Source organism: Phyllostomus discolor, chromosome 7 (assembly GCF_004126475.2).
Source record: "Phyllostomus discolor isolate MPI-MPIP mPhyDis1 chromosome 7, mPhyDis1.pri.v3, whole genome shotgun sequence".
In the NCBI taxonomy this organism is placed as follows: Eukaryota; Metazoa; Chordata; class Mammalia; order Chiroptera; family Phyllostomidae; genus Phyllostomus; species Phyllostomus discolor.
Window position 1 is genome coordinate 65,722,697 of NC_040909.2, and position 25,570 is coordinate 65,748,266.

The window sequence follows — 25,570 nt, forward strand, 5'->3', positions numbered from 1 at the left end:
ACTTGGAAAGTTTGGTTCCTTGAACTATCATTTCTTATTTTTTAGGATAAATTCTCATAATTACAATGTTATGTTTTCCTGAGAAATAAGGACAGGGTATCCACAGGTCCAAATGTTGATTTACTTTGGGCTCTGGTCTTTCAGTCTCTCAAACAATCTAGTGGAATGATGATAGGAAATACACACACATACATGCACATCTGCACACACATGTGCAAAACACTGCTTGCCACAATTTACAGTTCTTCTCCAGTCATATAGAACGAAGCCATGACTCAGCCTTCTTGGGGAAACAGTCAGGCTGCATACATGCTCACGCTGAGGCTGCAAGCTTTCATGGCTTAGCTGGATTATTAGAGTATTTACCAAATCCAGTTCCAAGTAAGCTGAAGTTACCGACACATAAATCAACTCATCCTTAAATAGTTAGTTGCAGTCTTCTTGACTAGCAACCAATAGCAAAGTTTTGCACACCAGGCCTTTTCTACACATTCTTGGAAGAGATTGCCACCTATGTGGCCCTCAAGATGATAAGAGGGACTCTATCAATGGGGAAATGGAACTACAAGGTTAACAGAAAGTATGAGCTCTTCATTATGTGTGTGTGTGAACATCTTGTTCTCCTTCCACAGTAAGCATAGATAAATTCCATGAATGTACATGTTTTCTAATCCAGTCAGACAGAGAAGTGGAAACTGAAAAAGAGGTGTACAAAGGTTAATGATTTGAATAGTCATGCACCTCTGGAAACTCTGTGGGTTGTCTGTCTACCAGAGCTCAGAAAAGGGTTAAAAGGTGGTGCTCCCAGAGAGTGCCTCTTCTTGGTAAGAGATGAATTCAGGCCAGATTGGTTCACACAATGATTTCTAAGTATCAGTTGTCTATATGAGTGTAAACTCTGCCGAATATGTTCATATGACTTAAGAATGTTTATTCTTCTATGAGTTTTCCATGATGGATTAGCATTATTCATGAAGAGTATGATAAGAATGCATCAAAATATTTTTAAAGATAATTTCAGTTGGCAAAGGATATACCAATTCAAACTTAACTGGTGAACTCATTGATGAATAACTGCCACCATAAGCAAGAGGACCACTGTCATCCATTTATTAGAGCAAGGAGAGAACAAAGTTAATTACATTGTTTTCCATGGATTTATATTTGTTTCCTTTCAGAGTCTATATTTTCCAAACATTTGCTCTGACATTTTGTGTTTTTGCTCCTCTTAACAAAAGCTATCAGTTCAGTCCCAGGAAAGTCAGTAGATCATCAGAACAAAGCAACTAGAACACTCTTCTACTCTTTATTATCTATTTTTAAAATGTTATAAGCTAGTAAACTATTTAGTTTATGAGCCACATTAATAATTTACTCACATTTGGTCACAGGTTTCACAAACAGGGTTTCCAGGGATGTGGAGGATAATTTGTAGGTCTAGCTTCTTTCCTAAAGGGGCACTAACGAATGTGACACTGTAACATGACATCAGTGGTGGGGCACATTAATGACCAGACTCCAAGATGTGACTGTCAGGCTATCGCTCCAGTGAGAAGTCAACTGGCTTTCATTTCAATACAGGATGCTCAACTAATTATTCAGACACCGACATTAATGAGAACCCTTGTGTTTATTTTCAACACACTAACCAGTGCTTAGCTGCTGTTTGTCTGATATGGTCACTAATTAAAATGTGTTTCATGAATAGTACATCTGAATTCTGATGTAACAAAGAAGCACTGGAGAAAAATAAGGAACAGCTGATTGGGAAACCATCCTCGCCAGGTCAATTTTATTTTTTTGTCTCAAATATTGTCAAAGACAAAGTGACAGGTAACAGGAAATGCCATGAGTACCAAGAAAACTGAAAGGAATACTTTAATCATATATATCTATGGACAATCCTGACTTTTGAGTGAGGCCACTGGGTTACAATATGGTCAAGAGCAACCTTTGTCTCATATAAACTTTACTGACTATATGATGTGGAATAAAGATTTTTTTAAAGTCAGCTTTTCTGTGGAATGACCAAAATGTTTGCTTGCCTTACTGTGCTTTTTCAGTATTACAAATTTGACCTTTGATGACACTGTCACAAATATGATCTTCACAAACATCTCTAGATGCAATTGTGTTTTTTCCAAATTTAATGTAAAACTATACTACTGAGGATTTTTTAAAAAGTGTTTAGTGTCCTTTTATACATCCTGTTTCTACTCTACTAAAACTTGATTGCAAGTTTTTTCTACTTTAAATTAAACTTCTATTTTGGTATGATAAATTTTGTCCTTAATTTTATGATAATTATAATCCTAAAATATTTATATAATATAAAATAAATAACTTTTTAAAAAGGTGTGCTTAGATCTACTAGAGGAATGGAAAAATTGAAAAAGCTCCAGATGTGCTTTATTGTAAAATGTGCACTTTGAATTAAATAACAGTGCTTATACATCAACAAATATTCTATATTCCATAATTGATCAAGAATTCTACTCAGTGCTGTGGATGACTTCTGATTTTAAAGAATAGGAGAATAAAATATGAGTCCACATTGACCACTTTAAGAATAAAAATGTCATTGCAGGAATAATTTCTAAAGTATGTACAAGTATTTCTGAACTTACCATACAATACATCTGTGATTTTAGAATGCCAAAACACGACAATGTCACACAGCATGTGGGAAGCAGATTCAGATCTTAAACTAATTTTTAAAGTGTATTTGCACAAGTATATATATTAATTGTCTCAACCCAGCATTACCGTCTCCTAATGCTCTATTTCCCTGGGTATGTGTTAGAGACAGTTTTTCAGATTATTGGCATCTCTGTGGAATTTATGTATGCCATACGTCCATAATAATACAAGAAGATATGGTCAGACTGTGGCAGAGCCTGGATCATTAAATCCATTTCTGTTTCATGGGCACACAGCTGGGATGTACTCCCCAGCTTCCATTGCAGTTAGGTAGAGCCTTGTCACTGAGTACTGGCTCAACAGATGGAAGTGGGTATGTTACTTTCATTCTGACCTTGAACACTCCTGCACCATCATGCCCTCTCTCTACCCTTGATTGTGGGCCCAGAGGTGCAGAGCACAAGTCTTTGTTCTTGCAGATGGTGGAGTCATTGGATGAAATAAGCCAAGGTCCCCAAGATACCACATGAGCAGAGCCATGACTCCTGTCCCCCACAAGCCAGCACTAGACTGTGCAGCCTGAGAAATAAACCTGCATTGAGTTAAAACTCTGAGATTTGGGAATGTTTATTATAATTGACAGTATCTCTTACCAAATACACAGGCTTTTCTAATTCTCCCTGGCTCCAAAGTTATACTTGAATCTCCAGGCCATCATACATGTGTAGAAGCACTGTGAATTTGGAAAAATTCCTGAAGGTATTGTATAGTTGTGATCATCTGCTCCTCTAATTAAGCTAAGGGTAGAAAAGAGAAAGGGAATCAGTCACTAATGCATTCCCAAACTGTGTGAGGTACATTTTCCTTACTTAACCTCCACCTAACCCTGTGAGGAGGTCTAATTCCTATTTTATAAATGAGAATGCTTCTAATAAGTGAAACACAAGCAAATGCCATGAAATATATATCCAGTTGACATTTTCCCAGTTGGATGTCTCTTGGCTTTTAATATCCAAATTATACAGAAAGTGCTTATTTCTAAATCAAACATTTCTGGTTCTTACTAATAAAAGAAAAAATTCTAAGTCATCCTCCAAAATTAAATACATTTTAAATAAAATGTGTGAGGTTACAAGACAAGAGGTAGAATATCAGACCCTTAGTAGAGGTTTTGAAAGCCAGCAACACAGTGGGTGCTATCTCAGATGTTCTTGGTGACTTATTAAAAAAAGCCATATTCAAAAAAGAAAAAAACCCCAAACAAGTATTTTGAAACTGCATTGTTGAGCAGTTAATGTTTTAGACATTTATATTCTTAATGTAATGATGTTGACTATATATAAAGTGTTTTGCCATACTTTAGTCATATGTTAGAACAGGGTTGACAAACCTTTTCTATAAAAGGCAAGGCAGTGAATATTTTAGATTTTGCAGTCATATCTTATCCACTGCAACTGCTTAACTTTGCCATTGTACTAGGAAAACAACCATAGGTGGTAAGTAAACAAATGGGTGTTGTGTTCTGATAAAAGTATATTTACAAAAACAGGCAGTGGGTCAGATCTGGCCTGAGGGACATAATTTGTCAACATCTGTTTTAGAGAACTGATTGGGGGTTTTGTATATTGACATATAACATTATGATTTCTCCTATGTAAAATAACAGATTTGGATCCGGTTAGTATTTCACCCAGGATATCTGATTGCCTGGAGTGGATTACAGACGTCCAGGGCGAGTAGCCTTAATTTGCTAAAGGTTCAACAGATAGACAGTTGGCAGCACTCGGTTTCCATCTGAGGTCTCACCCCACTACCCCATTCTTCCCTCTAAGTCATTCCACCTTTCAAAGGGCTCATGGGTCCACATAAAATGCTTAAAGGCACCCCCATGCTGTTTTGAACAAAAATCCTCAAACTACTGTACCAAAAAGAAAAAGCTGATCGTTTTTCTCAGCCTGCACAGTAAAGTCCCTGTGTCCAAGTAATGTATGCAGTAGTGAACCTTAAAGTGAGCTTATAATGTTCTGGCTGGTGTGGCTCTCCAGATTAAGCACTGGCCTGTGGACTGAAAGGTTACTAGTTTGATTGCCAGTCAAGGGACAGGCCTGGGTTGTGGGCCAGGTCCCTAGTTGGGAGCATGCGAGGCAACTGATTGATATTTCTCTTGAACATCGATGTTTCTCTCCCTCTCCTTCTCCCTCCTTTCCCCTCTCTCTAAAAATAAATAAAATATTTTTTAAAAGTGCACTTATATTAAGGTCTTCTTAGAGATAAAAAAGCAAACTAAGTAATATGTATATTTAAAATATCACTGAGTGCTAGAAACGAAAGATTATTACCTCTAAAAGTTTCAAAATCAGGCATAAGATCTCTGCAAGTGAGAACTGCACAGCATTCTTGGACCCAGAGGATGTTCATTGTTAACCAATCTCAGAGTAGGAGCTATATGTCCAATAACAGAATATGACAGCAATAATGTAGCAAATATAGTCCTCTATTATTCTCTCAAAAAATGTAAAGTTTATGTAACAAGGTTTTAGTTCACTTCTGGGGGGAAGGCAAAGTTCAGAGACATATACACCGAGAGATACTTTTTTAAAAGTCTCTTTCCCATGAATGTTTATTACAGTAGTTAAGTGTACAAGATGGTTTGAGAAATTTTATGAATCTGTTTTACCCAAAATGTCAATTAAAACATAACAAAAGTGCTCTTTCCACAGTCTTGGAGCCTGTGAAAGCTGCTGGGAACAGGACTCTATAATGACAAATGTGCCAGGAAGGCTGTGGTCCAAGGCCATTATTGCTGGTTATAAGTCGGGTCTCAGGAACCAGAGGGAGCACACAGCTCATGCAGCTCTTCTTAAAACTGAAGGTGTTTATGCTTGAGATGAAACTGAATTCTCTCTCTTCTAGGCAAGAGATGTGTTCATGTATACAAAGCAAAAAAACATGGCCACTCCTGGTGGAAAACTGAACAAACCCTGACAAAACCAGAGTCATCTGGGGAAAGACAACTCGTGCTCATACCAAAGCAATGTCCCTACTAAGGGCATTAGACACCAAATCTGGGAGATGCTGTATCCCTCAAGGATTTAAACTTACTGAAAAGTAAACAAATAAAAGTGGATTTGTCCTCTTATAAAACAAACAAACAAACAAAGAGAAGTAAATTATAGTCCATTCTGACAGAGAAATATTTTGTAGTCATTAAAAACAATGCTGGGAATAGGTAAATATGTGCAAATGCTTGTTATAATGTGACATGACATAAGAAAGATAGAAAAAGTGTATCTACAGTAGACCCTCAACTGTATGACAAAACTTTATGACAATAAAAAACAGAAAAAAATTAATGGTACTTGCCCTGGAGGGAAAAGAATTAGGTGATGTTTCTTTAGAATGTTTTGCTTTTCATTTTCTAAAACAAAGCACTTTCTAAAATATTGGTTAGAGAATATGAAACAGTTAACTGAATCTCAAGAAAAAGACATTTGTCGTAAATTTATACTCATTTACTAATAGCTTTTGATGCCTTTTTTTCAAACCAGAGGTAGAACAGACATTCATGGTATCTGTCATGACTCAAAAACAGTATTTAGAGGATCTTATGCATTCAAATAATATTCCTCAAAGCAAATGAACAGTCCATCTTACTCTTTTAAAGTGATCTTAATTAGATTCCATAAATAAATTAAGTTTTTACACTTCAAGCCTTTAAAAAATTGAATAATTCTAAGCCCTGGCTGGCGTAGCTCAGTGGATTGAGCACGGGCTGTGAACCAAAGTGTCACAGGTTCGATTCCCAGTCAGGGTACATGCCTGGGTTGCAGGGCATGAACCCCAGCAACTGCACATTGATGTTTCTCTCTCTCTCCCTCTTTCTCCCTCCCTGCCCTCTCTAAAAATAAATAAATAAAATCTTTAAAAAAATTGAATAATTCTATTTAATACTTCAAGCCTTTAAAAAATAAGTAATTTTTAAGATTTGTTGTTTGAGGATTATAGCTGTAAATAAATTGCTTGATGCAAAATTACAGTTTCTCCTCATTTTTTCCATGATGGCATACAGTAATTTGTCTTTTAATAACTTAAAACAATTCTGAGTCATTTTCTTGTTAAAAAGAAATACCTCTTGTTCACAAAGCTTGGCATTTCATAAATATTTACCTGAAATGCACTGCCTGCTTTAAAAGTGGGATAGTAAGCTCCTGATAGACAGGTTAAATTCTGTGTAGAAGAGGGGAGGAGACCTATTATGTCAGCTGGGAGCAGGGTACAATATTGTCTTCACAGTTACTCCTTTCTGTGGAGGCTCCCAGCAGCCAAAGCACACAACAAATGTGACCATCATTCATCGTTGTTTTCTCTCTTTCCATCAATCAGTCTCTCTCTCTCTCTCTCTCTCTCTCTCACACACACACACACACACGCACTCACTCTCTAGCATACACACACACGCAAGCACACACTAACTCTGCACTCACTCTTGGCATGCATACTTTTCATGGTTCCCCAGAACTCTTAGGATAGAAATCAAAACCTTTCCCTGGGCTCTTACACAGTGCTTGTGATCTGGCCACTGCAGACCTCTCCAGCCTCCATCCAGCTCAACTACACGTCTCCACTGGCCCTGCCAAGCTTCTCAATGAGCTTCTGTAATGAGCTGGGAGGATGGCAGAAAGAAAGACTGATGAGAAGATGAAGATTTCAATTCCTTTCTGTGAACTACTACGATCAACAAGATGATGGGGGAAGAAATATATCTTTAAAAATAATAGAGCATCATAAAGTAAGTACTTTATTATATATTTTCCTCCATGTAATTTTCATGAGAAATTTCTCATATCATCTTCTGGATTTTTAAAAAACTGAGGTTAGTACACACACTAAAAATAGAAGCCTTAAAAGCAACTTCATATTTTTCCTTAAGACATAAAAATTAGTTCACAAAGTAGTCTTCAAGTTCGTGAAAATGGCAAGTAGAAAGGTTTAGTTAATCCTCACTACCACTGAACTCTTTTCTCCAAACTAGTCAAGTCTAGAAATTGAAGAGAAAAATAGGGCCAACCGTAGAAACAAATAGGTTGCACCATATAAAAAATGATCTGTGTGTAGTATACAGATTCACCACTCCAGGTAAAATACTTCATTTTGTGATGGAAGGAAGGTAAGCTACATCTAGCTTATCAACAAATTACCCTGCCCGAACCCAGAAAAAAGATGAGCTGTTTCTTAGATTTCAATGAAAGACACTGTACTCATAACATGGAAAAATTAAAGGCCTCTCAGGGTTAACACTCTTCTTGGAGAACAAAGGTATACACTGATGAGTAAGTTACAAAGACAGGAGGTACTATGCTTCATTTTGCTCAAACCTCAGTGGCTAAAACCAATTTAACCTATTCTTTAGGACCACATGGTAACTAATTCCATTTCATTTTCTTATTCCTGGCATTTACATTTGGACTAATTGACTACTTTCTGATCAATGGATGTGATCAGAAGATGGTCACTTCTAGCCATGGCCAAAAAAATCATCTATGCTCCCTGTTCCTTGTCCCCCAAGACCATGGAGACCCCAAGTTCCTTGTGACAAATACAACTTTGTGGAACTTCACTGAACACACACTGACATGAAGGAAGACCACGTATACTTTCACAATGTTAAGCTATGAAAATCTGTGGTTTATCAGTTACAGCGGCTAGCACGATACATACTGAATAATACTATTTACCTTATATGGTTTCCAGTCAAGATGGTGGGGTAGGTAAATAATGAATTTGCCTCCTTCCACAACCACATCAGAATTACAACTAAATACAGAACAACCATCATTCAGGACACCTGAACATCAATCCTGTAACTAAAAATATAAAAACAAAAACATAAAAATACATTGAGACTGGTAGGAGAGACAGAGACACAGAATGGGCTGGTCCCATACCCACATGTGGCAGTTAAAAATTGAGAGGGAGTTCTCAGCTACAGAAGTTCCCTCTAAGGAATGAGGGGTCCCAGCCCCATGCTAAGGGTCTCAGTGTCAGAAACCTCTGGCTATAAAAATCAGCAGGGATTTTGGCTGAGTGAGATGGGAACTACTGGAATTCCAGGTGTTCCTCTTAAAGAACCAGTGTAAAGATTTATTCAGACTCACTCCCTCTGAACTCCAGTGCTGGGACAGTAGCTCGTAAGGCACAAGGTATATTGGGGAGGAAATGAATCATCAGGATGAGAGCTAGAGGGGTGGCTTTCTCCCAGACAGACATGCTAGCAGAGGCCATAGTTCCTTTTCTGAGCCCTCCCTCTGTCAGCACAGTCTGGAAGCAAGTCTGAATCTCCATCAGCGTGGCACACACTCTTCATCCCACCAGGATGATTTCCTGGGATGCCACCCCACCCATCTTGGTTGGGCTCAGGCCCACCCAAGCCACTTCAGTGGCTTTTGTATACAAATGACCTGTCTTGGTTCATGCTGCCAACTTTCCTAAAATCTCTCAAAGGTTCACAAACAACAAACAGGCAGCATCTCTGTGTGCTACATACTTGATAAATGGTGCCACGCTGGGCACTAGTGGCAGCCAGCTTCACTTTGCACCTCAGCCTCTTCCAGGCACCTCCAAACCCAGCACAAGTAGCAACCATCTGAAGATTACTTTGCACATACCAGGTGGTCCCAAGCAGGACACACAAAGCAGGTGATTTAAGCCTCTACCTCCCCAGAAGCTCCAGAACCAACACTCCCAGTATCCACCTTCAGAACACAACAGAGCACTACCCAACCACCTCCACAAACCATACAAAGCACAAACCTGGCAAGAACCAGAGCTGTGCCAAAGTGAATCCTGCTCCATAAAGTCAACCCCTGCACAACAGCTCCTCACCTGTAGTCATGGCCAGCACTCACAGCGAATCAGCCTAGAGGTTAATCTCTCCCACTGACATCTGACAGCTCAACCACAACAGGAGGATACACAGAACCCATACAAGGGACATACCTGGAGTACCTGGCTCAGGTAACCAAGGATAGTGTGCCACTGGGCCCACATAACATGTACTACATAAGGTACCAAGACCAGGAGACACAGCAGTGTCTAATATACAGAAACAAACACAGAAAGACAACCATAATGAGGAAACAAATAAACAAAAAAAATGTCCCAAATGAAAGACCAAAACAAAACCCCAGGGGAAAAAAAAAACTAAACAAAATGGAATCAAGGAATCTACCAGTGAAAATTTAAAATATTTGGTTGTAAGGACGATCAGTTATTTCAGTGAGAACATCAACAACGAGAAAGAAAACACTAAAGTAGATATAGAAAACAAAAAGAGAAAGTCAGAAATGAAAAATACATCTACAATAAAGAAAATATTAGAGGAAATCAATAGATTAGATTAAGTAGAGGACTGAATCAATGATTTGGAAGACAAGGTAGCAAAAATACCCAATCAGAAGAGTTAAAAGGAAAAAAGAATTTTAAAAAATTGAAGATATTTTAAGAGACCTCTGGGACAACATCAGGCATAAAAATATCTGCATCACAAAGGCAGTCATCAGAAGGAGTGAAAGAACAAGAAACTGCAAACTTGTCTGAAGACATGATGACAGAAAACTTCCCTAATCTATGAAGAAAATAGACATACAAACCTGGGAAGCACATAAAGTCCCAAACAAGATGAACCAAAATTGGCCCACACCAACATATATCAGAATTAAAATGCCAAAGGCTAAAGACAAAAAGAGAATCTTAAAAATAGCAAGAGAAAAGCAGATGGTTAACTTACAAGGTAGATCCCATAAGACTGTCAGCTGATTTCTCTACAAAAACTTTGCAGGCTAGAAAGGAGTGACACAAAATATTCAAAGTGATGAAAAGCTAGGAAAGTTAAAGAGCTTCTCAGACACAAAAAAACTAAAGAAGTTTATCGCCACCAAAGCAGTATTATAAGAAATGTTAAAGGAACTATTTTAAGAAGATGAAAGAAAAGTACAAAAATACAAAAATAAAGTGACAATAACTACTTATCCATCAATAATCACTTTAAATGAAAATAGATTAAATGATCCAATCAAAAGACACACAGTGGGAAATACTTTGTAAAGTATATGATTGTCTAACCACTATGCTGCACATTTGAAACTAACACAAAATAATATTGAATGTAAACTGTAATTGGAAAGTTAAGAAATATTCTTACCTGGGGTGGGGGCTGTTAGGTTTAAAAAACATGTAGTGTGGATAAACGGAGAAGAAAATAAGGCCCTTATATATACTGTCTACAAAAGACTCACTTTATAAAGATTCATGGACATACACAGACTGAAAGTAAAGGGTTGGAAAAAACTATTTAATAAAAATGGAAAAATTTTAAAAGCTGGGGCAGCTACACACATACAAGTCAAAATAGACTTAAAGAAAACCTATAATAAGAGACAAAGAAGGACCCAAAAATTTCACTTCTGGGTATTTATCTGAAGAAATGCTAATTCAGAAAGGTATATGCATCCACATGTTCACTGGAATAATATTTACAATAGCCAAGGTATAAAAAAATAGCCAAATAGTGTCCATCAATAGATGACTGGATAAAACAGAAGTGATGCATATATAAAATGTAATATGACTCAGCCACAAAAAAAAAGAATGAAATCTTGCCATTTGTGACATGGATGGACTTATTATGCTGAGTAAAATAAGTCAGAGAGAGAAAGATGAATACCATATCATTTCACTTATATGTAACATCTAAAAAACAAAATAAATGAACAGAAACAGAAAAAAACTCAGATACAGAGAACAAACTGATGGCTGCCAGATGGGAGTGGGTTGGAGCACCAGGTGAAAAAGAGATGAAGGGATTAAGAAGTACAAATGGGCAATTACAAAATAATCATGAGGTTGGAAAGTACAACATAGGGAATACAGTCAATAATATTGTAATAATTGTGTATGGGTATCAGATGGGGTAATCGCTTTGTTTGATATACAAATGTTTAATCATTATGTTGTTCACCTGAAAGTAATGTACTATTGTATATCAACCACAACTGAAAAATAACAAAATATCTCAAAAAAAGATTTACTTTAAGTAAATACATCTGGCTTTGTCTCCAACTCTCTGATCTTGATCCCATAGGGCCATGTCTTAATATTCTGTTTAGACTCCTTTATATAAAGACTTACCACCACGCATTCCATAATCAGTTAAATAGAGTAACAAAAGATAATTAATCCATTTAGAGAAAAACCATGCCGGATGGAAACCAAAAAAAAAAAAAAAAAACTGGGGTAGCAATACCTATACCAGATAAAACAGACTTTAAAACAAAGGCAATAAAAACAAAGTAGGACACTACATAATGATAAAGAAGTCAGTCCAAAAGAAAACATAACCCTTCTGAACATTTCTGCACCTAACACAGGAGTGTGTAGTGTTTGTGTGTGTATGTATATATACATATGTATGTATATACATTCATATGCATGCATGTATATATATATACACATATACACACGCACACATATATATGAAGATTCACTTATGTCCAATGAAGATTCACTTCATGGACACAAAGGGAGAAAATGACAAGAATACAGTCACAATAAGGGGCTTTAATACCCCATTGACATCAATGGATAGATCTTCCAGACAAAGAAATCAACAAGGAAACAGCTACCTTAAATGATACCCCAGACAAGATGCATTTAATTGATATTTTCAGAGCATTTCACCACAAGAGAATATACATTCTTTCCAAGTGCACATAGAATGTTTTCTAGGTAAAACCACATGTAAGGACACAAAAGAAGTCTAAATAAATTTTAAAAGACTGAAAACATATCAAGCATGTTCCCCTACAACAATGTTACAAAACTAGAAATCAAATACATGAAAAACATAACAAATAAACACAAATATGTGGGGGCTAAAATAACATGTTACTAAAAAATGAATGGGTTAACAATGAATGGTTAACAATAAAGGAAGAAACAAACAACAACTCAAACTGCATGGGGCACCACAAAAACAATCTTAACAGGGAAATTCATAGCATTACAGGCCTACCTCAAAACACAAAAAAACACTTCAAACAAACAATCTAATCTTACACATAAAAGGATAGATAAAGAACAACTAACAAAGCCCAAAATGAGTACAGGAAGAATATAAAAAAGATCAGAAGTGAAAATAAACAAAAAAACAGAGGTCAAAGAAACAATACAAAAGATCAATGAAACCAACAGCTGGTTCTCTGAGTAGATAGACAAGACTGACAACATTTTGCTATGTGACATAAGTCAGTCAGAGAAAGACAAATACTATAGGATTTCACTCATATGTGGAATCTAATGAATAAACTAAACTAGCAAGCAAAAGAGAGACAGTCTTATAGATAGAGAGCAGGCTGATAGCTCTGGGGCAAGATGGGGGAAGAGGGGTGGAGGGATCAAGCAAAAAAGAGAAAGAACTCAAGGACATGGACAGCAGAAGGAAGGGGAGTAGAAGTGGAAGAGGGTATAAGAGGGATAAATGATCATGGAAAAATACAAGTAAAAAATAAACAATTAAAAATGTCTAAAAATAAAAAAAGAAAGCCCAAATGAATAAAGTCAGAAATAAAAAAGAAGTAACAACTGATACTACAGGAATACAAATGATTATAAGAAAACATTACAAACAAGACAAACTATACACCAACAAATTAAACAATCTGGAAGAAATGGATAAATTCCTAGATGCGCAATTTCCCAAAACTGAGTCAAAAAGGAAAAGAAAATCTAAACAAACCAATTACAAATAATGAAATTAAAGCGATAATGAAAAAACTTCCGACAAAACTCTTCGACTAGATGACTTTACGGGATAATATTAGCAAACATTCAAAGAACTAATACCAATTCTTATCAAACTGTTCCCAAATATTCAAGATGACAGAGGATGTTCAAGTTTATTTTATGAGGCCAGCATTATCCTAATTACAAAACCAGATAAAGATACTAAAAAAAAAGAAAATGATACGCTAATATCCCTGGTCAATATAGATGCAAAAATCTTCAACAAGGTAAGAGCTAATCATACTTAGCAAATACATTAAAAAGATCATAGACTATGATCTAGTGGGATTTATTCCTGGGATGCAAGGTTGGTACACTATCTGCAAACTAATTAATATGATTACATCAAATAAACAAAATGAAGAATGAAAATCATGCCATCATATTAATAGGTGAAAAAAGAATTTAACAAAATCCTGCACCCATTTATAATAAATACATTTAGTAAAGTGGGAATGGAAGGAACATACCTCAACATAATAAAGGCCATAGATGACAAACCCACAACTAACATCATACTCAATGGGGAAAAACTAAAAGTGTTTCCCTTAAGATCAGGAATGAATCAGGGATGTCTGTTTCAACAGCTCTTATTCAACATAGTACTGAAAGTCCTAGCCAAGTCAATCAGATAAAAAAGGAAATAAAAGATATCCAAACTAGAAAAGAAGATGTAAACTGTCATTATTTGCAAATGACATGATACTGTATATAGAGAATCCTGAAGATTCCACCAAAAAACTACAACTGATATATGAACTCAGTAAAGTAGCAGGATACAGAATAAATATACAAAAATCACTTGCATTTTATACATCAATAATGAACTATCAAAAAGAAAAACTAAGAAAACAATCCCATTTATAACTGCATTAAAATAAAATAAAATAAAATAAAATATACCTAGATGTTAATTTAATCAAGGAGGTAAGAGATCTATACTCAGAAAATTATAAGACACTGAAGAAGATACAAATAAAAGCATATACAGAGATAATGGATAGGAAGAATTATGATAGCATCATTAAAATGTCTGTATTACTCAAAATAATCTACAGATTCAATGCAATTCTGTTAAAATACCAATGGCATATTCCACATAACTAGAATAATTCAAAAGATTATATGGAATCATAAAAGATCCTCAATAGTCTCAGCAATCTTGAGAAAGAAGAAAAAAGTTGGAGGTATCACGCTACTTATTATCAAACTATATACAAGGTGAAAGCAATCAAAACAGCATGGCATTGGCATAGAGATAGACACAGAGATCAACAGAACAGAATAGAGAGCTCAAAAATAAACCTACACCTCTATAGTCAATTAATATTTGACTAAGGAGACAAGAACATACAATGGATGATATCAATAAAATTGAACAGATACATCCAAAAAATGATGTTGATAAAATTGAACAGATACATCCAAAAAATTAAACTAGACCCTCTTCTTACATGATGTACATTAAACTGAAATTGGATTAAACTTAAATGTAAAGGACTTCTGGCCAAGATGGAGGCAAATGTAGAAACACTTTGCCTCCTTGTACAACCAAAAGAAGGATAAAAACAAATTTAAAAACAAAAAATAATTAGAACTGTCAGAAAAACGAAATGTATGGAAGTCCGACAACCAAAGAGTTAAAGAAGAAATATTCATTCAGACTGGTAGGAGGGGTGGAGATGGACAGCCTGAGCTAAGGGGACCCACGGCATGGCATCAGCTGGTGTACCAGGCGGTTGCAAATTTGTATGTGGATAAACCAGTAAGAACAACTGGGGAGCAAGACAGAAAATGTACCTGGGGTTCAAGTGCAGGGAAACAAAACCTCAAAACCTGTGGTGGTAAAAACCTGTTGGAGATGTGGCAGTGGGAGAAACTCCCAGCCTCACAGGAGAGTTTGCTGGCAAGAGCCACAGGATCCTAAAACATACACAAAACCACCCACCAGGGAATCAGCACTAGAAGGGCTCAGTTTGCTTATGGGTAGCAAAGGAAGTGATTGATACCTGGCTGAGAGCCAGGCAAGCGACATTGTTTCCTCTCAGACCCCTCCACCACATACAGCACCACAATGCAGCAATGTGTGTTGCCCCGCCCTGGTGAATACCTAAGGCTCCACTCCTTACAATGTAACAGGTGTGCTGAGACAAAAACAATATGGCCCAAATGAAAGAAGAGGACAAAACTCCTATAATAGAAATAAGTGATGCAGACATTGCCAACCTATCAGACGCAGCGTTCAAAACACTGGTAATCAGGATGCTCACAGAAATGGCTGAGTACAGACGCAAAATAGAGGAAAAAGTGAAGGCTATGCAAAGTGAAATGAAGAGAAATGTAAAGGGGACAGACAACTAAGAGAAGGAAATCACGGCTCAAATCAACAATGTGGAACAGAAGGAAGAAATAAAAATTCAACCAAAATAGAATGAAGAGACAAGAACTCAAAAAAATGAGAAGAGACTTAGGAACCTCCAGGACAACTTTAAACACTCCAGCATCCAAATCATAGGGGTGCTTGAAGGAGAAGAAAAAGAGTAACAATTGGAAAATTTACTTGAAAAAAATAATGAAGAAGAACTTCCCCAATCTGGCAAAGGAAATAGACTTCCAGGAAATCCAGGAGGCTCAGAGAGTCCCAAAGAAGTTGGACCCGAGGAAGCACACACCAAGGCACATCATAATTACATTACCCAAAATTAAAATTAAGGAGAGAATCCTAGAGGCAGGAAGAGAAAAGGAGACAGTTAACTACAAAGGAGTTCCCATAAGACTGTCAGCTGATTTCTCAAAAGAAATCTTGCAGGCAAGAAGGGGCTAGAAAGAAGTATTCGAAGTCATGAAAGACAAGGACCTACATCCAAGATTACTCTATCCAGCAAAGCTATCATTTAGAATGGAAGGGCAGATAAAGTGGTTTCCAGATAAGGTCCAGTTGAAGGAATTCATTATCACCCAGCCGTTATTATATGAAATGTTAATGGGGCTTATCTAAGAAAAAGAAGATGATCAAAAACATGAACAGTAAAATGACAACAAACTCACAACTATCAACAACTGAACCTAACAAACAAACAAACAAGCAAACAGCTAGAAGGGGAACAGAACCACAGAAATGGAGATCACACAAAGGGTTATCAGCAGGGATGGGGTCGGGACAGAATGGGGGAAAAGTTACTTGGAAGAAGAAGCATAAATAGTAGGTACAAATAGACAGGGGGAGGTTAAGAATAGTATAGGAAATGGAGAAGTCAAAGAACTTATATGTACAACCCACGGACATGAACTAAGAGGTGGGGGATGAGTGTGGAGGGGTGCAGGGTAGAGGGGAATAAATGGGATAAAATGGGATAACTGTAATAGCATAATCAATAAAATATATTAAAAAATAAAGACTTTAAGATTTGAAACCATAAAACTCCTAAAAATAAATATAGGCAGTAAATTCTCTCACATTTCTTTAGCAGTATTTTTTCTGATATATCTCCTTAGGCAAGGGAAACAAAAGAAAAATAAACAAATGGGACTATATCAAACTAAAAAGTTCTGCACAGCAAAGGAAACCATCAGCAAAATGAAAAGATGGCCTACTGAATGGGAGAACATATTCACCAATGATATGATAAGGGATTAATATCAAAATATATTAAAAAACTCATACAACTCAACACCAGAAAAAATCTAATTAAAAAATGGGACCAAGACCTGAATAGACACTTCTCCAATGGGAACATACAGATGGCCAATAGACATATGAAAAGATGCTCAATGTCACTAATCATCAGAGAAATGCAAATTATTCCACAATAAGATAATCATCTCACATCTGCCAGAATGGCTATCATAATCAACAAATAATCAACAAATAATAAGTGCTGGCAAGGATGTGAAGAAAAGGGAACTTTCCTACACTATTGGTAGGATTGCAAACCAGTGCAGCCCCTGTGGAAAACAATATGGAGGTTCCTCAAAAAAATTAAAATGTTAACTACCTTATGACCCAGTGATTCCACCTGAGTATATATCCGAAGAAACTCAAAATGTTACTTGATACTAGAAACAATACTTGCACCCCTGTGTTAATTGCAGCATTATTTACAATAGCCAGACTATGGAAACAACCCAAGTGCTCATCAATAGATACATGGATAAAAAAGCTGTGATACATACAATAGAATATTAATCAGCCATAAAAAAGAGTGAAATCTTACCATTTGTGACAGTATTAATGGGTCTAGAGGGTATTATGCTAAGTGAAATAAATCAGGCAGAGGAAGACAAATACCACATTTTACTTACATGTGTAATCTAAAGATTAAACAAACAAACAAAAATGAAACAGAATCACAGACACAGAAAACAGACTTATGGTTGCCAGAGGAGAGGAGGTTTTGTGAGGTCTGCTGAGAAGAAGGTGATGGGATTAAGATGTACAAATTGGTAGTTACGAAACAGTCATGGGAATGTAAAGTATAGCAAAGGGAAAATAATACTAATAATATTGTTACTAATAATATTGTAGTAACTATGTCAGGTATCAGGAGGGTTCTGAAAATACTGAGAGGAACATTTTGTAAAGTGTACAATTATCTAACCTGTACACTGTACATTGTACATTAGTTTGATAGTTTGAATGTTAGTTTGATATGTTAGATATGTTACTTTGATATATACTATCCTGTGCATATCACACTAGCACAAAATAATACTAAATGAAATCTGTAACTGAAAAATAAAATTTAAAAAAAGAGTAAAAGCCTGCATTTTACAGTTACTTTTTCAGCACTTACCATGGGCCAGACACTGTGTTTGAGGCTGAGTAGAGCTTGGAATTAAGACAAATAAGGCCTCTGTCCTCCTGAGGCCCACAGTCCACCAGGAAACACTAACACAAGCACATGGGAATGATTAACAGAGAGATTTGACCCAAGCACAGGAGGTCAGAACAGGCTACATGGAAGAAATTATCTGTAAGCCTAAGAAATTAAAAGTGAGCAAGACTTGGCCAGGTAGATGGGCTGAGTGGAGGCTCAGGAGAGTAATGCTTGGGTTCCAATCACAGAGTCTCCAGTGCCACCCTTGGTCAGAAACTTTTGTGCAAGCATAAATACCAGGACTGAAAACAATCAGTGTTCTGTCTTCTACAATGACTATTAAAACCTAACTTGGGAGCATCAGGACTTCCAAACCCAAACAAGGCCAAATCTACTGAGTAATACACAAATAAAAAAATGCTATTATCCTCTGCTAAGTGTCTCAATGGTGTAACTTAACATAAAAAAACCCTTGCTCTTCTACCACTGACAGGGAGAAAAAGGAATGGGTTATTCACACTAAAATTGTTTTTCTAAATTATGTGAGAAAAGAGCCGCACGAGTGATCAGGCAGCTTCAGGTCACAGACCACAGCACTATTCCTTTTTAAAAGTCCATCCACCTCCTTTATAAATACCATAATTATGTCTCAAAAAAACAAAACTGGGTTTTGTTTATTCTATTTTTAACTCTATAAACCTTTAAGGAAAGAGCACTCGAGTAAGGTCAAGAGACCAGGCTTCCATCAGCTCTGAATCACCTCTTAGCTGAGTCCCTCATTTATGGACTGACAATAGTGGCTGCGAGAAGTGGACATTCCTTTCTGGCACTAATATCTCATAAAGAGCTCGTCAAACTTGTGTACTCGTCAGAGCCATGAGGAAAGCTCATTACAGGAGGACTGCTGGGCCCTAGCCCCTGCGTGTCTGATTGACTAAAGCTGGAGGGAAGCCAGAAACTGATGTTTCTTGGAGCTGCTGCTGCTGCTGAGGTGGGTCCACCAGGCATCACATGAGGCCAGTGCTCTAGGTACTCTCTTGCAGACATCTACTAGAGTGCACCTGCATGCATCCCTAGGATAGCTAATCTTCTAAGCAGGACCAGCCAGGTCTGTCTGTCTGTGTTTCCAGAGTTCCTTGCCCAACATCAGGGAGCCAGGGACTTATCCTGTATCCCCAGGAAGTCTATTCTCAAGAAGCCCCATTCTCCAGCAGCCATCCATGGGGTTTCTTCTTAGACACACGAATCCCAAGTGGCTGCCTTTGAGTGCTTTACAGCAGCCTCAGAATAAGACCTAGCCCTTGGTCATGTTATCCAGGGCCCTGCTCAGGTTTCCAACCTCTCCCACAGCATCCCCACCACCCACCGGCTGTCCTCAGCTAACTGCCTATAGCCACAAAGGCAGTTAGCCTGTTCCTTCTGTTCCCACATCATACTGTTATTCCTAACTCTGAGGCTCAGTTGCCACCATTCCTCTGCCTGGAAAGTTCTTCCTCCAGCTCTTTGTGTATGGAAATCATTCTTAACTTTTAGTTCTGATGTCAAAAGCCATCTCTTCCATGATGCCATCCCTAATTCAACTATTTAAGTGTCCTTCCCAAGATCTGTGGTATATACTATTTCCTTCATTATGTGAATATACTGTTCCTTCCTTTCACTGCTTACTCTCTCTGCCTCCCTCTACTTGAGGGAAAATTCCATGAGAGCAGCATCTGTCTCACTGTCCATCACTCTGCCCACCACTGACAACAAAGAACTGTCAAACACAGTAGGCACCCCATGTGTTGCATGCATGAACGACTAAATCAAATTATCCTATGCTATTCTTCAATTAAAAAGCTAAGGAAAAAAGGAAACCCCATAACATAAGCTATGAAGTAACAAGTTACAGAACGTAGAGTGATTTGCAATGGCATGTGACAAGACTAAAGTCACAGGAGTGAAGCAACTGTGCCAGGATTTCAGGCATTGAAAATTGAGGTGAGGTCAAGAAGTGGAGGATATCCTCCCTCCTACATCTCAAATTGCTCCCAAAGACCCACTGTATGCTGCAGAAAGCTTTTCATATCATTTCTGCACCCTAACCCTTGATGTCTTGAAATTCTAATGTGTTGCAGCTCCTGCCAGGTGCAGGGGAAAGCAGGTACTACAGTTCTTTGCAAGCTGAGCTCCTCTACAGTGGACAACTCTGAAAAACCACTTGTAAATAGTAAATGTTAACCACAGTTAACAAATTTGTTACAGATATTTTGACAAAAAAATGGGACAAAGCCTTTTAAGATAGCCCACTTGTATTAAGTCATTGTGTATATTCCATTCCACAACCTAAAAGCTAACAAAATTCTTTCTTTCTATGCCAGGCAACCAGGACAGGAAATGCGGGATAGTTTTGCTAGGGGCATCCCACATGACCCAAAATGTCCATGCCTTTAAAAAAACATGTGAAAGTAGAATTTTAACACGCTTATAATAAAAGCTGATACTCGCCCACTGGAGAGGCAATCAAGTGACTGAGCTGTACCTGGGTGTTTAATAGAGTATGGGATAAATAAACATTCTTCATAAGGCAGTTAAAGTATTCAGAGATGATGTAAATGAATATTCAAAGTATACTATACCAAATGATTTTTCTATAATTATTTTTAAAGAATCATTAAAATGCATCAAGCATTTTAGCAGCCTGGTGGGATGAAATATGTGCCAATTATGGTTCGGACACTAATTTACTTAATGTGTCCTTAGAAAAATCACTCCCCATCTCTGAAATACATTGTAAGGAGGTTTAATGGGTTCAGTCATTTCAAGGTTCCTCCCAGTCCATACTCTCTCTGAGTCTGTGAATGTTTCTGGACTTGCATCTTAGGCGGACAGACACAAAGGAAAGGGTATACTCACCTCCACCCTGCTTATCATAAAACAAACACCATGAAAACCACCACCCTTTATCAAAAGCTAAGATGTGGGGGGGCTATACTCTGGCTTATTATATCTATTCAAATAAAGTTATTTTTCCATGTACTGCAGGAGGGTGAGTTGATGTAGTAATTACCTGTTACTCTTGACAAGTAAGGTAATTAATGTAGCAAAATACCACTGCAATGTGTGTAAATTTAGACTACCATAATTAAAGCACCCGTCTGTTCAACAAACTGTTCAATTAAGAAAAAAATTGATGGTGTACATTTTTTGAAATTAGAAAACGTATGGAATGAATGAATCTCCCTTGGTTGACATCCATTTCTAGAATGCCTTCTCAGCAGGCAGCATCCATAAAGGGTTATAATAAAGTAACTTCCACTAAAAAACCAAAGTACTTTTGTGCACACATTATTTAGACAAGAGTCTCTTGTGGAAGTGTTTTATTTAGTATTCTCATTTTATAAAATATACATTAGTCAAAAAATGAACTCAAGGAGTGCCCCCAAACAGTATAACTATCCAAGTACAGGCTGTCATCAAGTATCATAACCTAAAAGTAGTGTTACCTACTTGCCAATTTTAAAGAGCTTGAGATACTGAACAAAGCATGAATTGCCCTGGTATTCCTTGCACAAAGAGATGATGGTATCAGAGTTGGCTTCACTACACTTTTACTTTGCTTTTGCTGTGTCTACAGGTTGCTTTCAGACACAAAGGTTAACATGTTAAACAAGAATGCCACCCGCTTCTTCACTCAAAGCAAAATTACCTCCTGGATGATTTGCTCTGGAAAATCTTCAACCACATCAAGGGTCAAATGTCCAAAGAAATGAAACCAGAACAACTGCCATAGGACCGAGAGAAAGAATCTGACAGTTACCAGACTAAAGGGAAAATAGTTACCTCTCAAGTTGTTCACACACATACACACACCTGCACAAACACATACACACACAAGGGCTGGCTGATATCTACAGAAGCAGACAACTGGTCAGGGGACCTCACAGTTTGAGGTTAAGGAAACTCCAAGGGTTTTTTTCTCTTAATTCTTCTACTCAGATAAATTCAGAGGAAATCAGAACAAGTTGGCCTAAGGAAATAAACAACTGGGATTTAGACATACTAAACCCTGTGATATGGGAAGGAAGTGGTGTATGATTTCAGTGTCATTTAATAATCTATATATTTGCTTTTGGTTTTGTTTTTACATTTCCATATAGCATATTTTACTTTGGGAGAGAAAAATTTAAAGAGAAGTAACTAAAGGTTACCTTCAAGTGAATTCTTAGCTTATCATACTAAAATTAAGTCCTAAACGTTCTATGCCTGGGAACTTGGATGCATCCCTAAGTAAAGAATAAAAGGTACAAGGAGACACTCTAGACTGAAACATGGTGAGAAAATTGAACAATTTCTCCAACGAAAATACTCTGATTTCACGCTTAGAAATAATAATGATGTCATTAAGAAGACAAGAGTGAAGAAATCACTTGCTCTAGCTGTGATAAAAACAAGACCTAGAATGTCCTAGAGGGAAAGAGGTTTTGGAAAAGTAACCTTGGAACTGAGAATTCATGGAGGTGCTGAAGCATTAACTTTTTAAATGATTATTTTTAACTCTCATAATTTGAAAGGATGCTAAATCTATGGTAGGGATAGGGGGTAAAAAAGGGACAAGAACGGTGGATCTGACACAAGACTGATTCATGGACTACAAACTAAAATTTCTGATTCTCAAATGCTGCATGAACCATTCAAAGAGCAAAGGAAAGTCAATAATGTTCTTGCTCACTGGGTGAATTTATGGAGGATAAATCTATAAGCCTTTACTTCAATGATTACATTGGATGGCATCTCATGACCTATGTAATATTATAAAATATCACAAAACTATTTCACATTGATTCTATCATTTGATCACTACAAACCACTGAGGCAAGATTAATTCAATCTTATAAACTAGTAAACTAGAGCCCACAGAAGCAGCTAACTAGTATGGCTGAGTTCCCCAAAGCTACTGTACTTAACAATTTGTTCTCTTTGTAATGGGATAAATATGTCTTTGTACCCATTGAATCAATTTATAGAGAATATCTGAACATTCCTTTTAGCACTTACAATGATGACTCTCGTCTTAAAACTTGCACTTTAAAATTACCAGGCATACTGCTTAATATGTTCCAAAGTAATGATGGCATAAGTTGTGTATTAATCACCCAAATTAAAAAAAATAAAAGATTTGGTTCCAAATTCTGGAATAGCCATTTAGTAAAAATACCAACCTGGAATTTGTGACCCTATGAACCCAAAGTGCTTAAGTAGTCACTTGTGTCTAGAATTTGTTTTACCCCAAGAGAGGGCTCAAGGAAAACACCACCACCATCTTCAACTTCCAACTGTGTATTAATTAGTTCTTGGTTTAACTTTCTTTAGGCCTTTTCCTCTTGATCCTTCAATATCATTGCACTCTTGTCTGCTTTCATCTCACAAAATTCGAGAACCATGAGGCTAAAGGGTGACTTTTATAGGTCACATCTATTCTCCAGATGTAGAAGCTGATGTAAGAAATTGAAAAAAAAAAAAAGGTGACAGATAAAGGGAGGCAAATAAGTATCTAATAATGCCTCTCTTATTTATTCATCTTTTATCTATAGAAACTTGAAAGTGAGAGAAATGTAAAATAGATTCTTCATCCTTTTTCATTCTCAAAATTAATAAAAACTGGAGAAAAAACTAAATGGCAAATGGGTGAGCAGGTGCAAATGAACTGATGTTGAGGTGTAAAAACGTGTGAGTCAATGTTTCCTGAGTTTAAGCAACTTTAAGAGAGTTCAGTTGGCCACAAAGACTCAAATTACCCAAATTCTGATCTTATATGAACTTCATGCATACTTCCTTTTTACATAAGAGAATATTATTTTAATCCAAATGTTAAAAATGTGGATAAGTGAGATGAATATTTAAAGTATTATTGACTCCTAGAGTCCTCTATTATTTGACTCCTCTAAAATTCCTCTATTACTTAACTCCAGTTTAGGCATCCAGCAAAACAATAATAATTCAAAATTATTACTTAATAAGGTAATATTTAATTAATAAGTAAAAGTAAAAAAGTAAAAAGTAAAAAAATTAGTACCTAATTAGGTACATAAATATCACATAAGGAATATTAATTTTTACATACCATGCACTGTGTTCAGAACTAGTTTTGCATAATCCCATTTAACCCAAATGCATTTGATAAACCCGAATACAGACAGTGCCTGATTTATGATGGCTTGACTTAACAGTTTTTGGACTTTACCATGGTGCCAAAGCAATATTAATTCAGTAAATTCTTAATCTGAATTTTGAATGTTGATTTTTTCCCAGGATGGTAATCTGTGGTACAACACTCTTGTGATGCTGGGCATTATAAAATAGGCTTGTGTTAGATGATTTTACCCAACTGAGACTAATGTGAGTGTTCTTTTTTTTAAAAAAAGTATTTATTTTTAGAGAGAGGAAGGGAGGGAGAGAGGGAGAGAAATATCAGTATGTGGTTGCCTCTCAAGCACCCCACACTGGGGACCTGGCCTGCAACCAAGGCGTGTGCCCTGACTGGGAATTAAAATGGTGACCCTTTGGTTAGCAGGTTGGCATTCAATCCACTGAGCCACACCAGCCAGGGCTAATGTGAGTGTTCTAAGGTGGGCTGGGCTAGGCTATGATGTGTGGTACATTAGGTGTACGAAATGCTTTTTTGACTCACAACATTGTCATCTTATGATGGGTTTACTAGGACATAACCCCACCACAAGCTGAGTAGCATCCATCCTTTTAAGTTCTTATAGTGATGTAGGTACTCCTTCACCTCCACCTTCAAATGGAAAACTGAGGCTTCATAAGATTAAATAATTTTCCCAAGGTCACCAAGTTACTAAGTAGCTTAGTCAGCATTTGAAACCAGATCTCTTTTCCCAACTTGAGTAATCACTTACCAACTAAGGACCACACTTTAGCACATATCAGCTAATACGCCTGGTGTAAGGTTTCCTGGTTCATGTTGATACTGGAAAGTAAAGCAACTTGAGAAAACAATTTTGTTTTAAGAAACTTGTTTTGAAATAAAAGTTATTTTTGTACTGGTAACATGAAGACATTATTTTTCAGGTTATAGTAATAATTATTACCCTATGAATGTTATATACAAACGCTTCCCCAGAATTTGGTGTGTGTGTGTTTTGTCTATCATAAAGAAAGCAAAAATATTCAAACACTGTTAACATCTAAATTCTTGTATCCCCAAGACTTCTGTCTCAAGTATGAGATGAGACATACTAGTCCTGGTTTCCTAATATAGAATTTTGTCAAGA

At 36.8% G+C, this 25,570-nt stretch overlaps 1 protein-coding gene across 4 annotated transcripts in view; it reads right to left on the reverse strand.

The window, feature by feature from the left end:
* FOXP1 (forkhead box P1) overlaps positions 1-25,570 on the reverse strand; it is a 630,544-nt gene that overhangs the window by 378,981 nt on the left and 225,993 nt on the right. The window contains exon 1 of one of the 4 annotated variants that reach the window (XM_036031551.1): positions 3,294-3,427. The exons of 1 other annotated variant lie outside the window; for it this stretch is intronic. The gene's annotated coding sequence lies outside the window, so the exon portion shown is untranslated. Of the gene's footprint in view, positions 1-3,293; positions 3,428-25,570 lie in introns of those variants that run through there. 2 more of the 4 variants (XM_036031553.1, XM_036031552.1) reach the window with 2 other exon arrangements.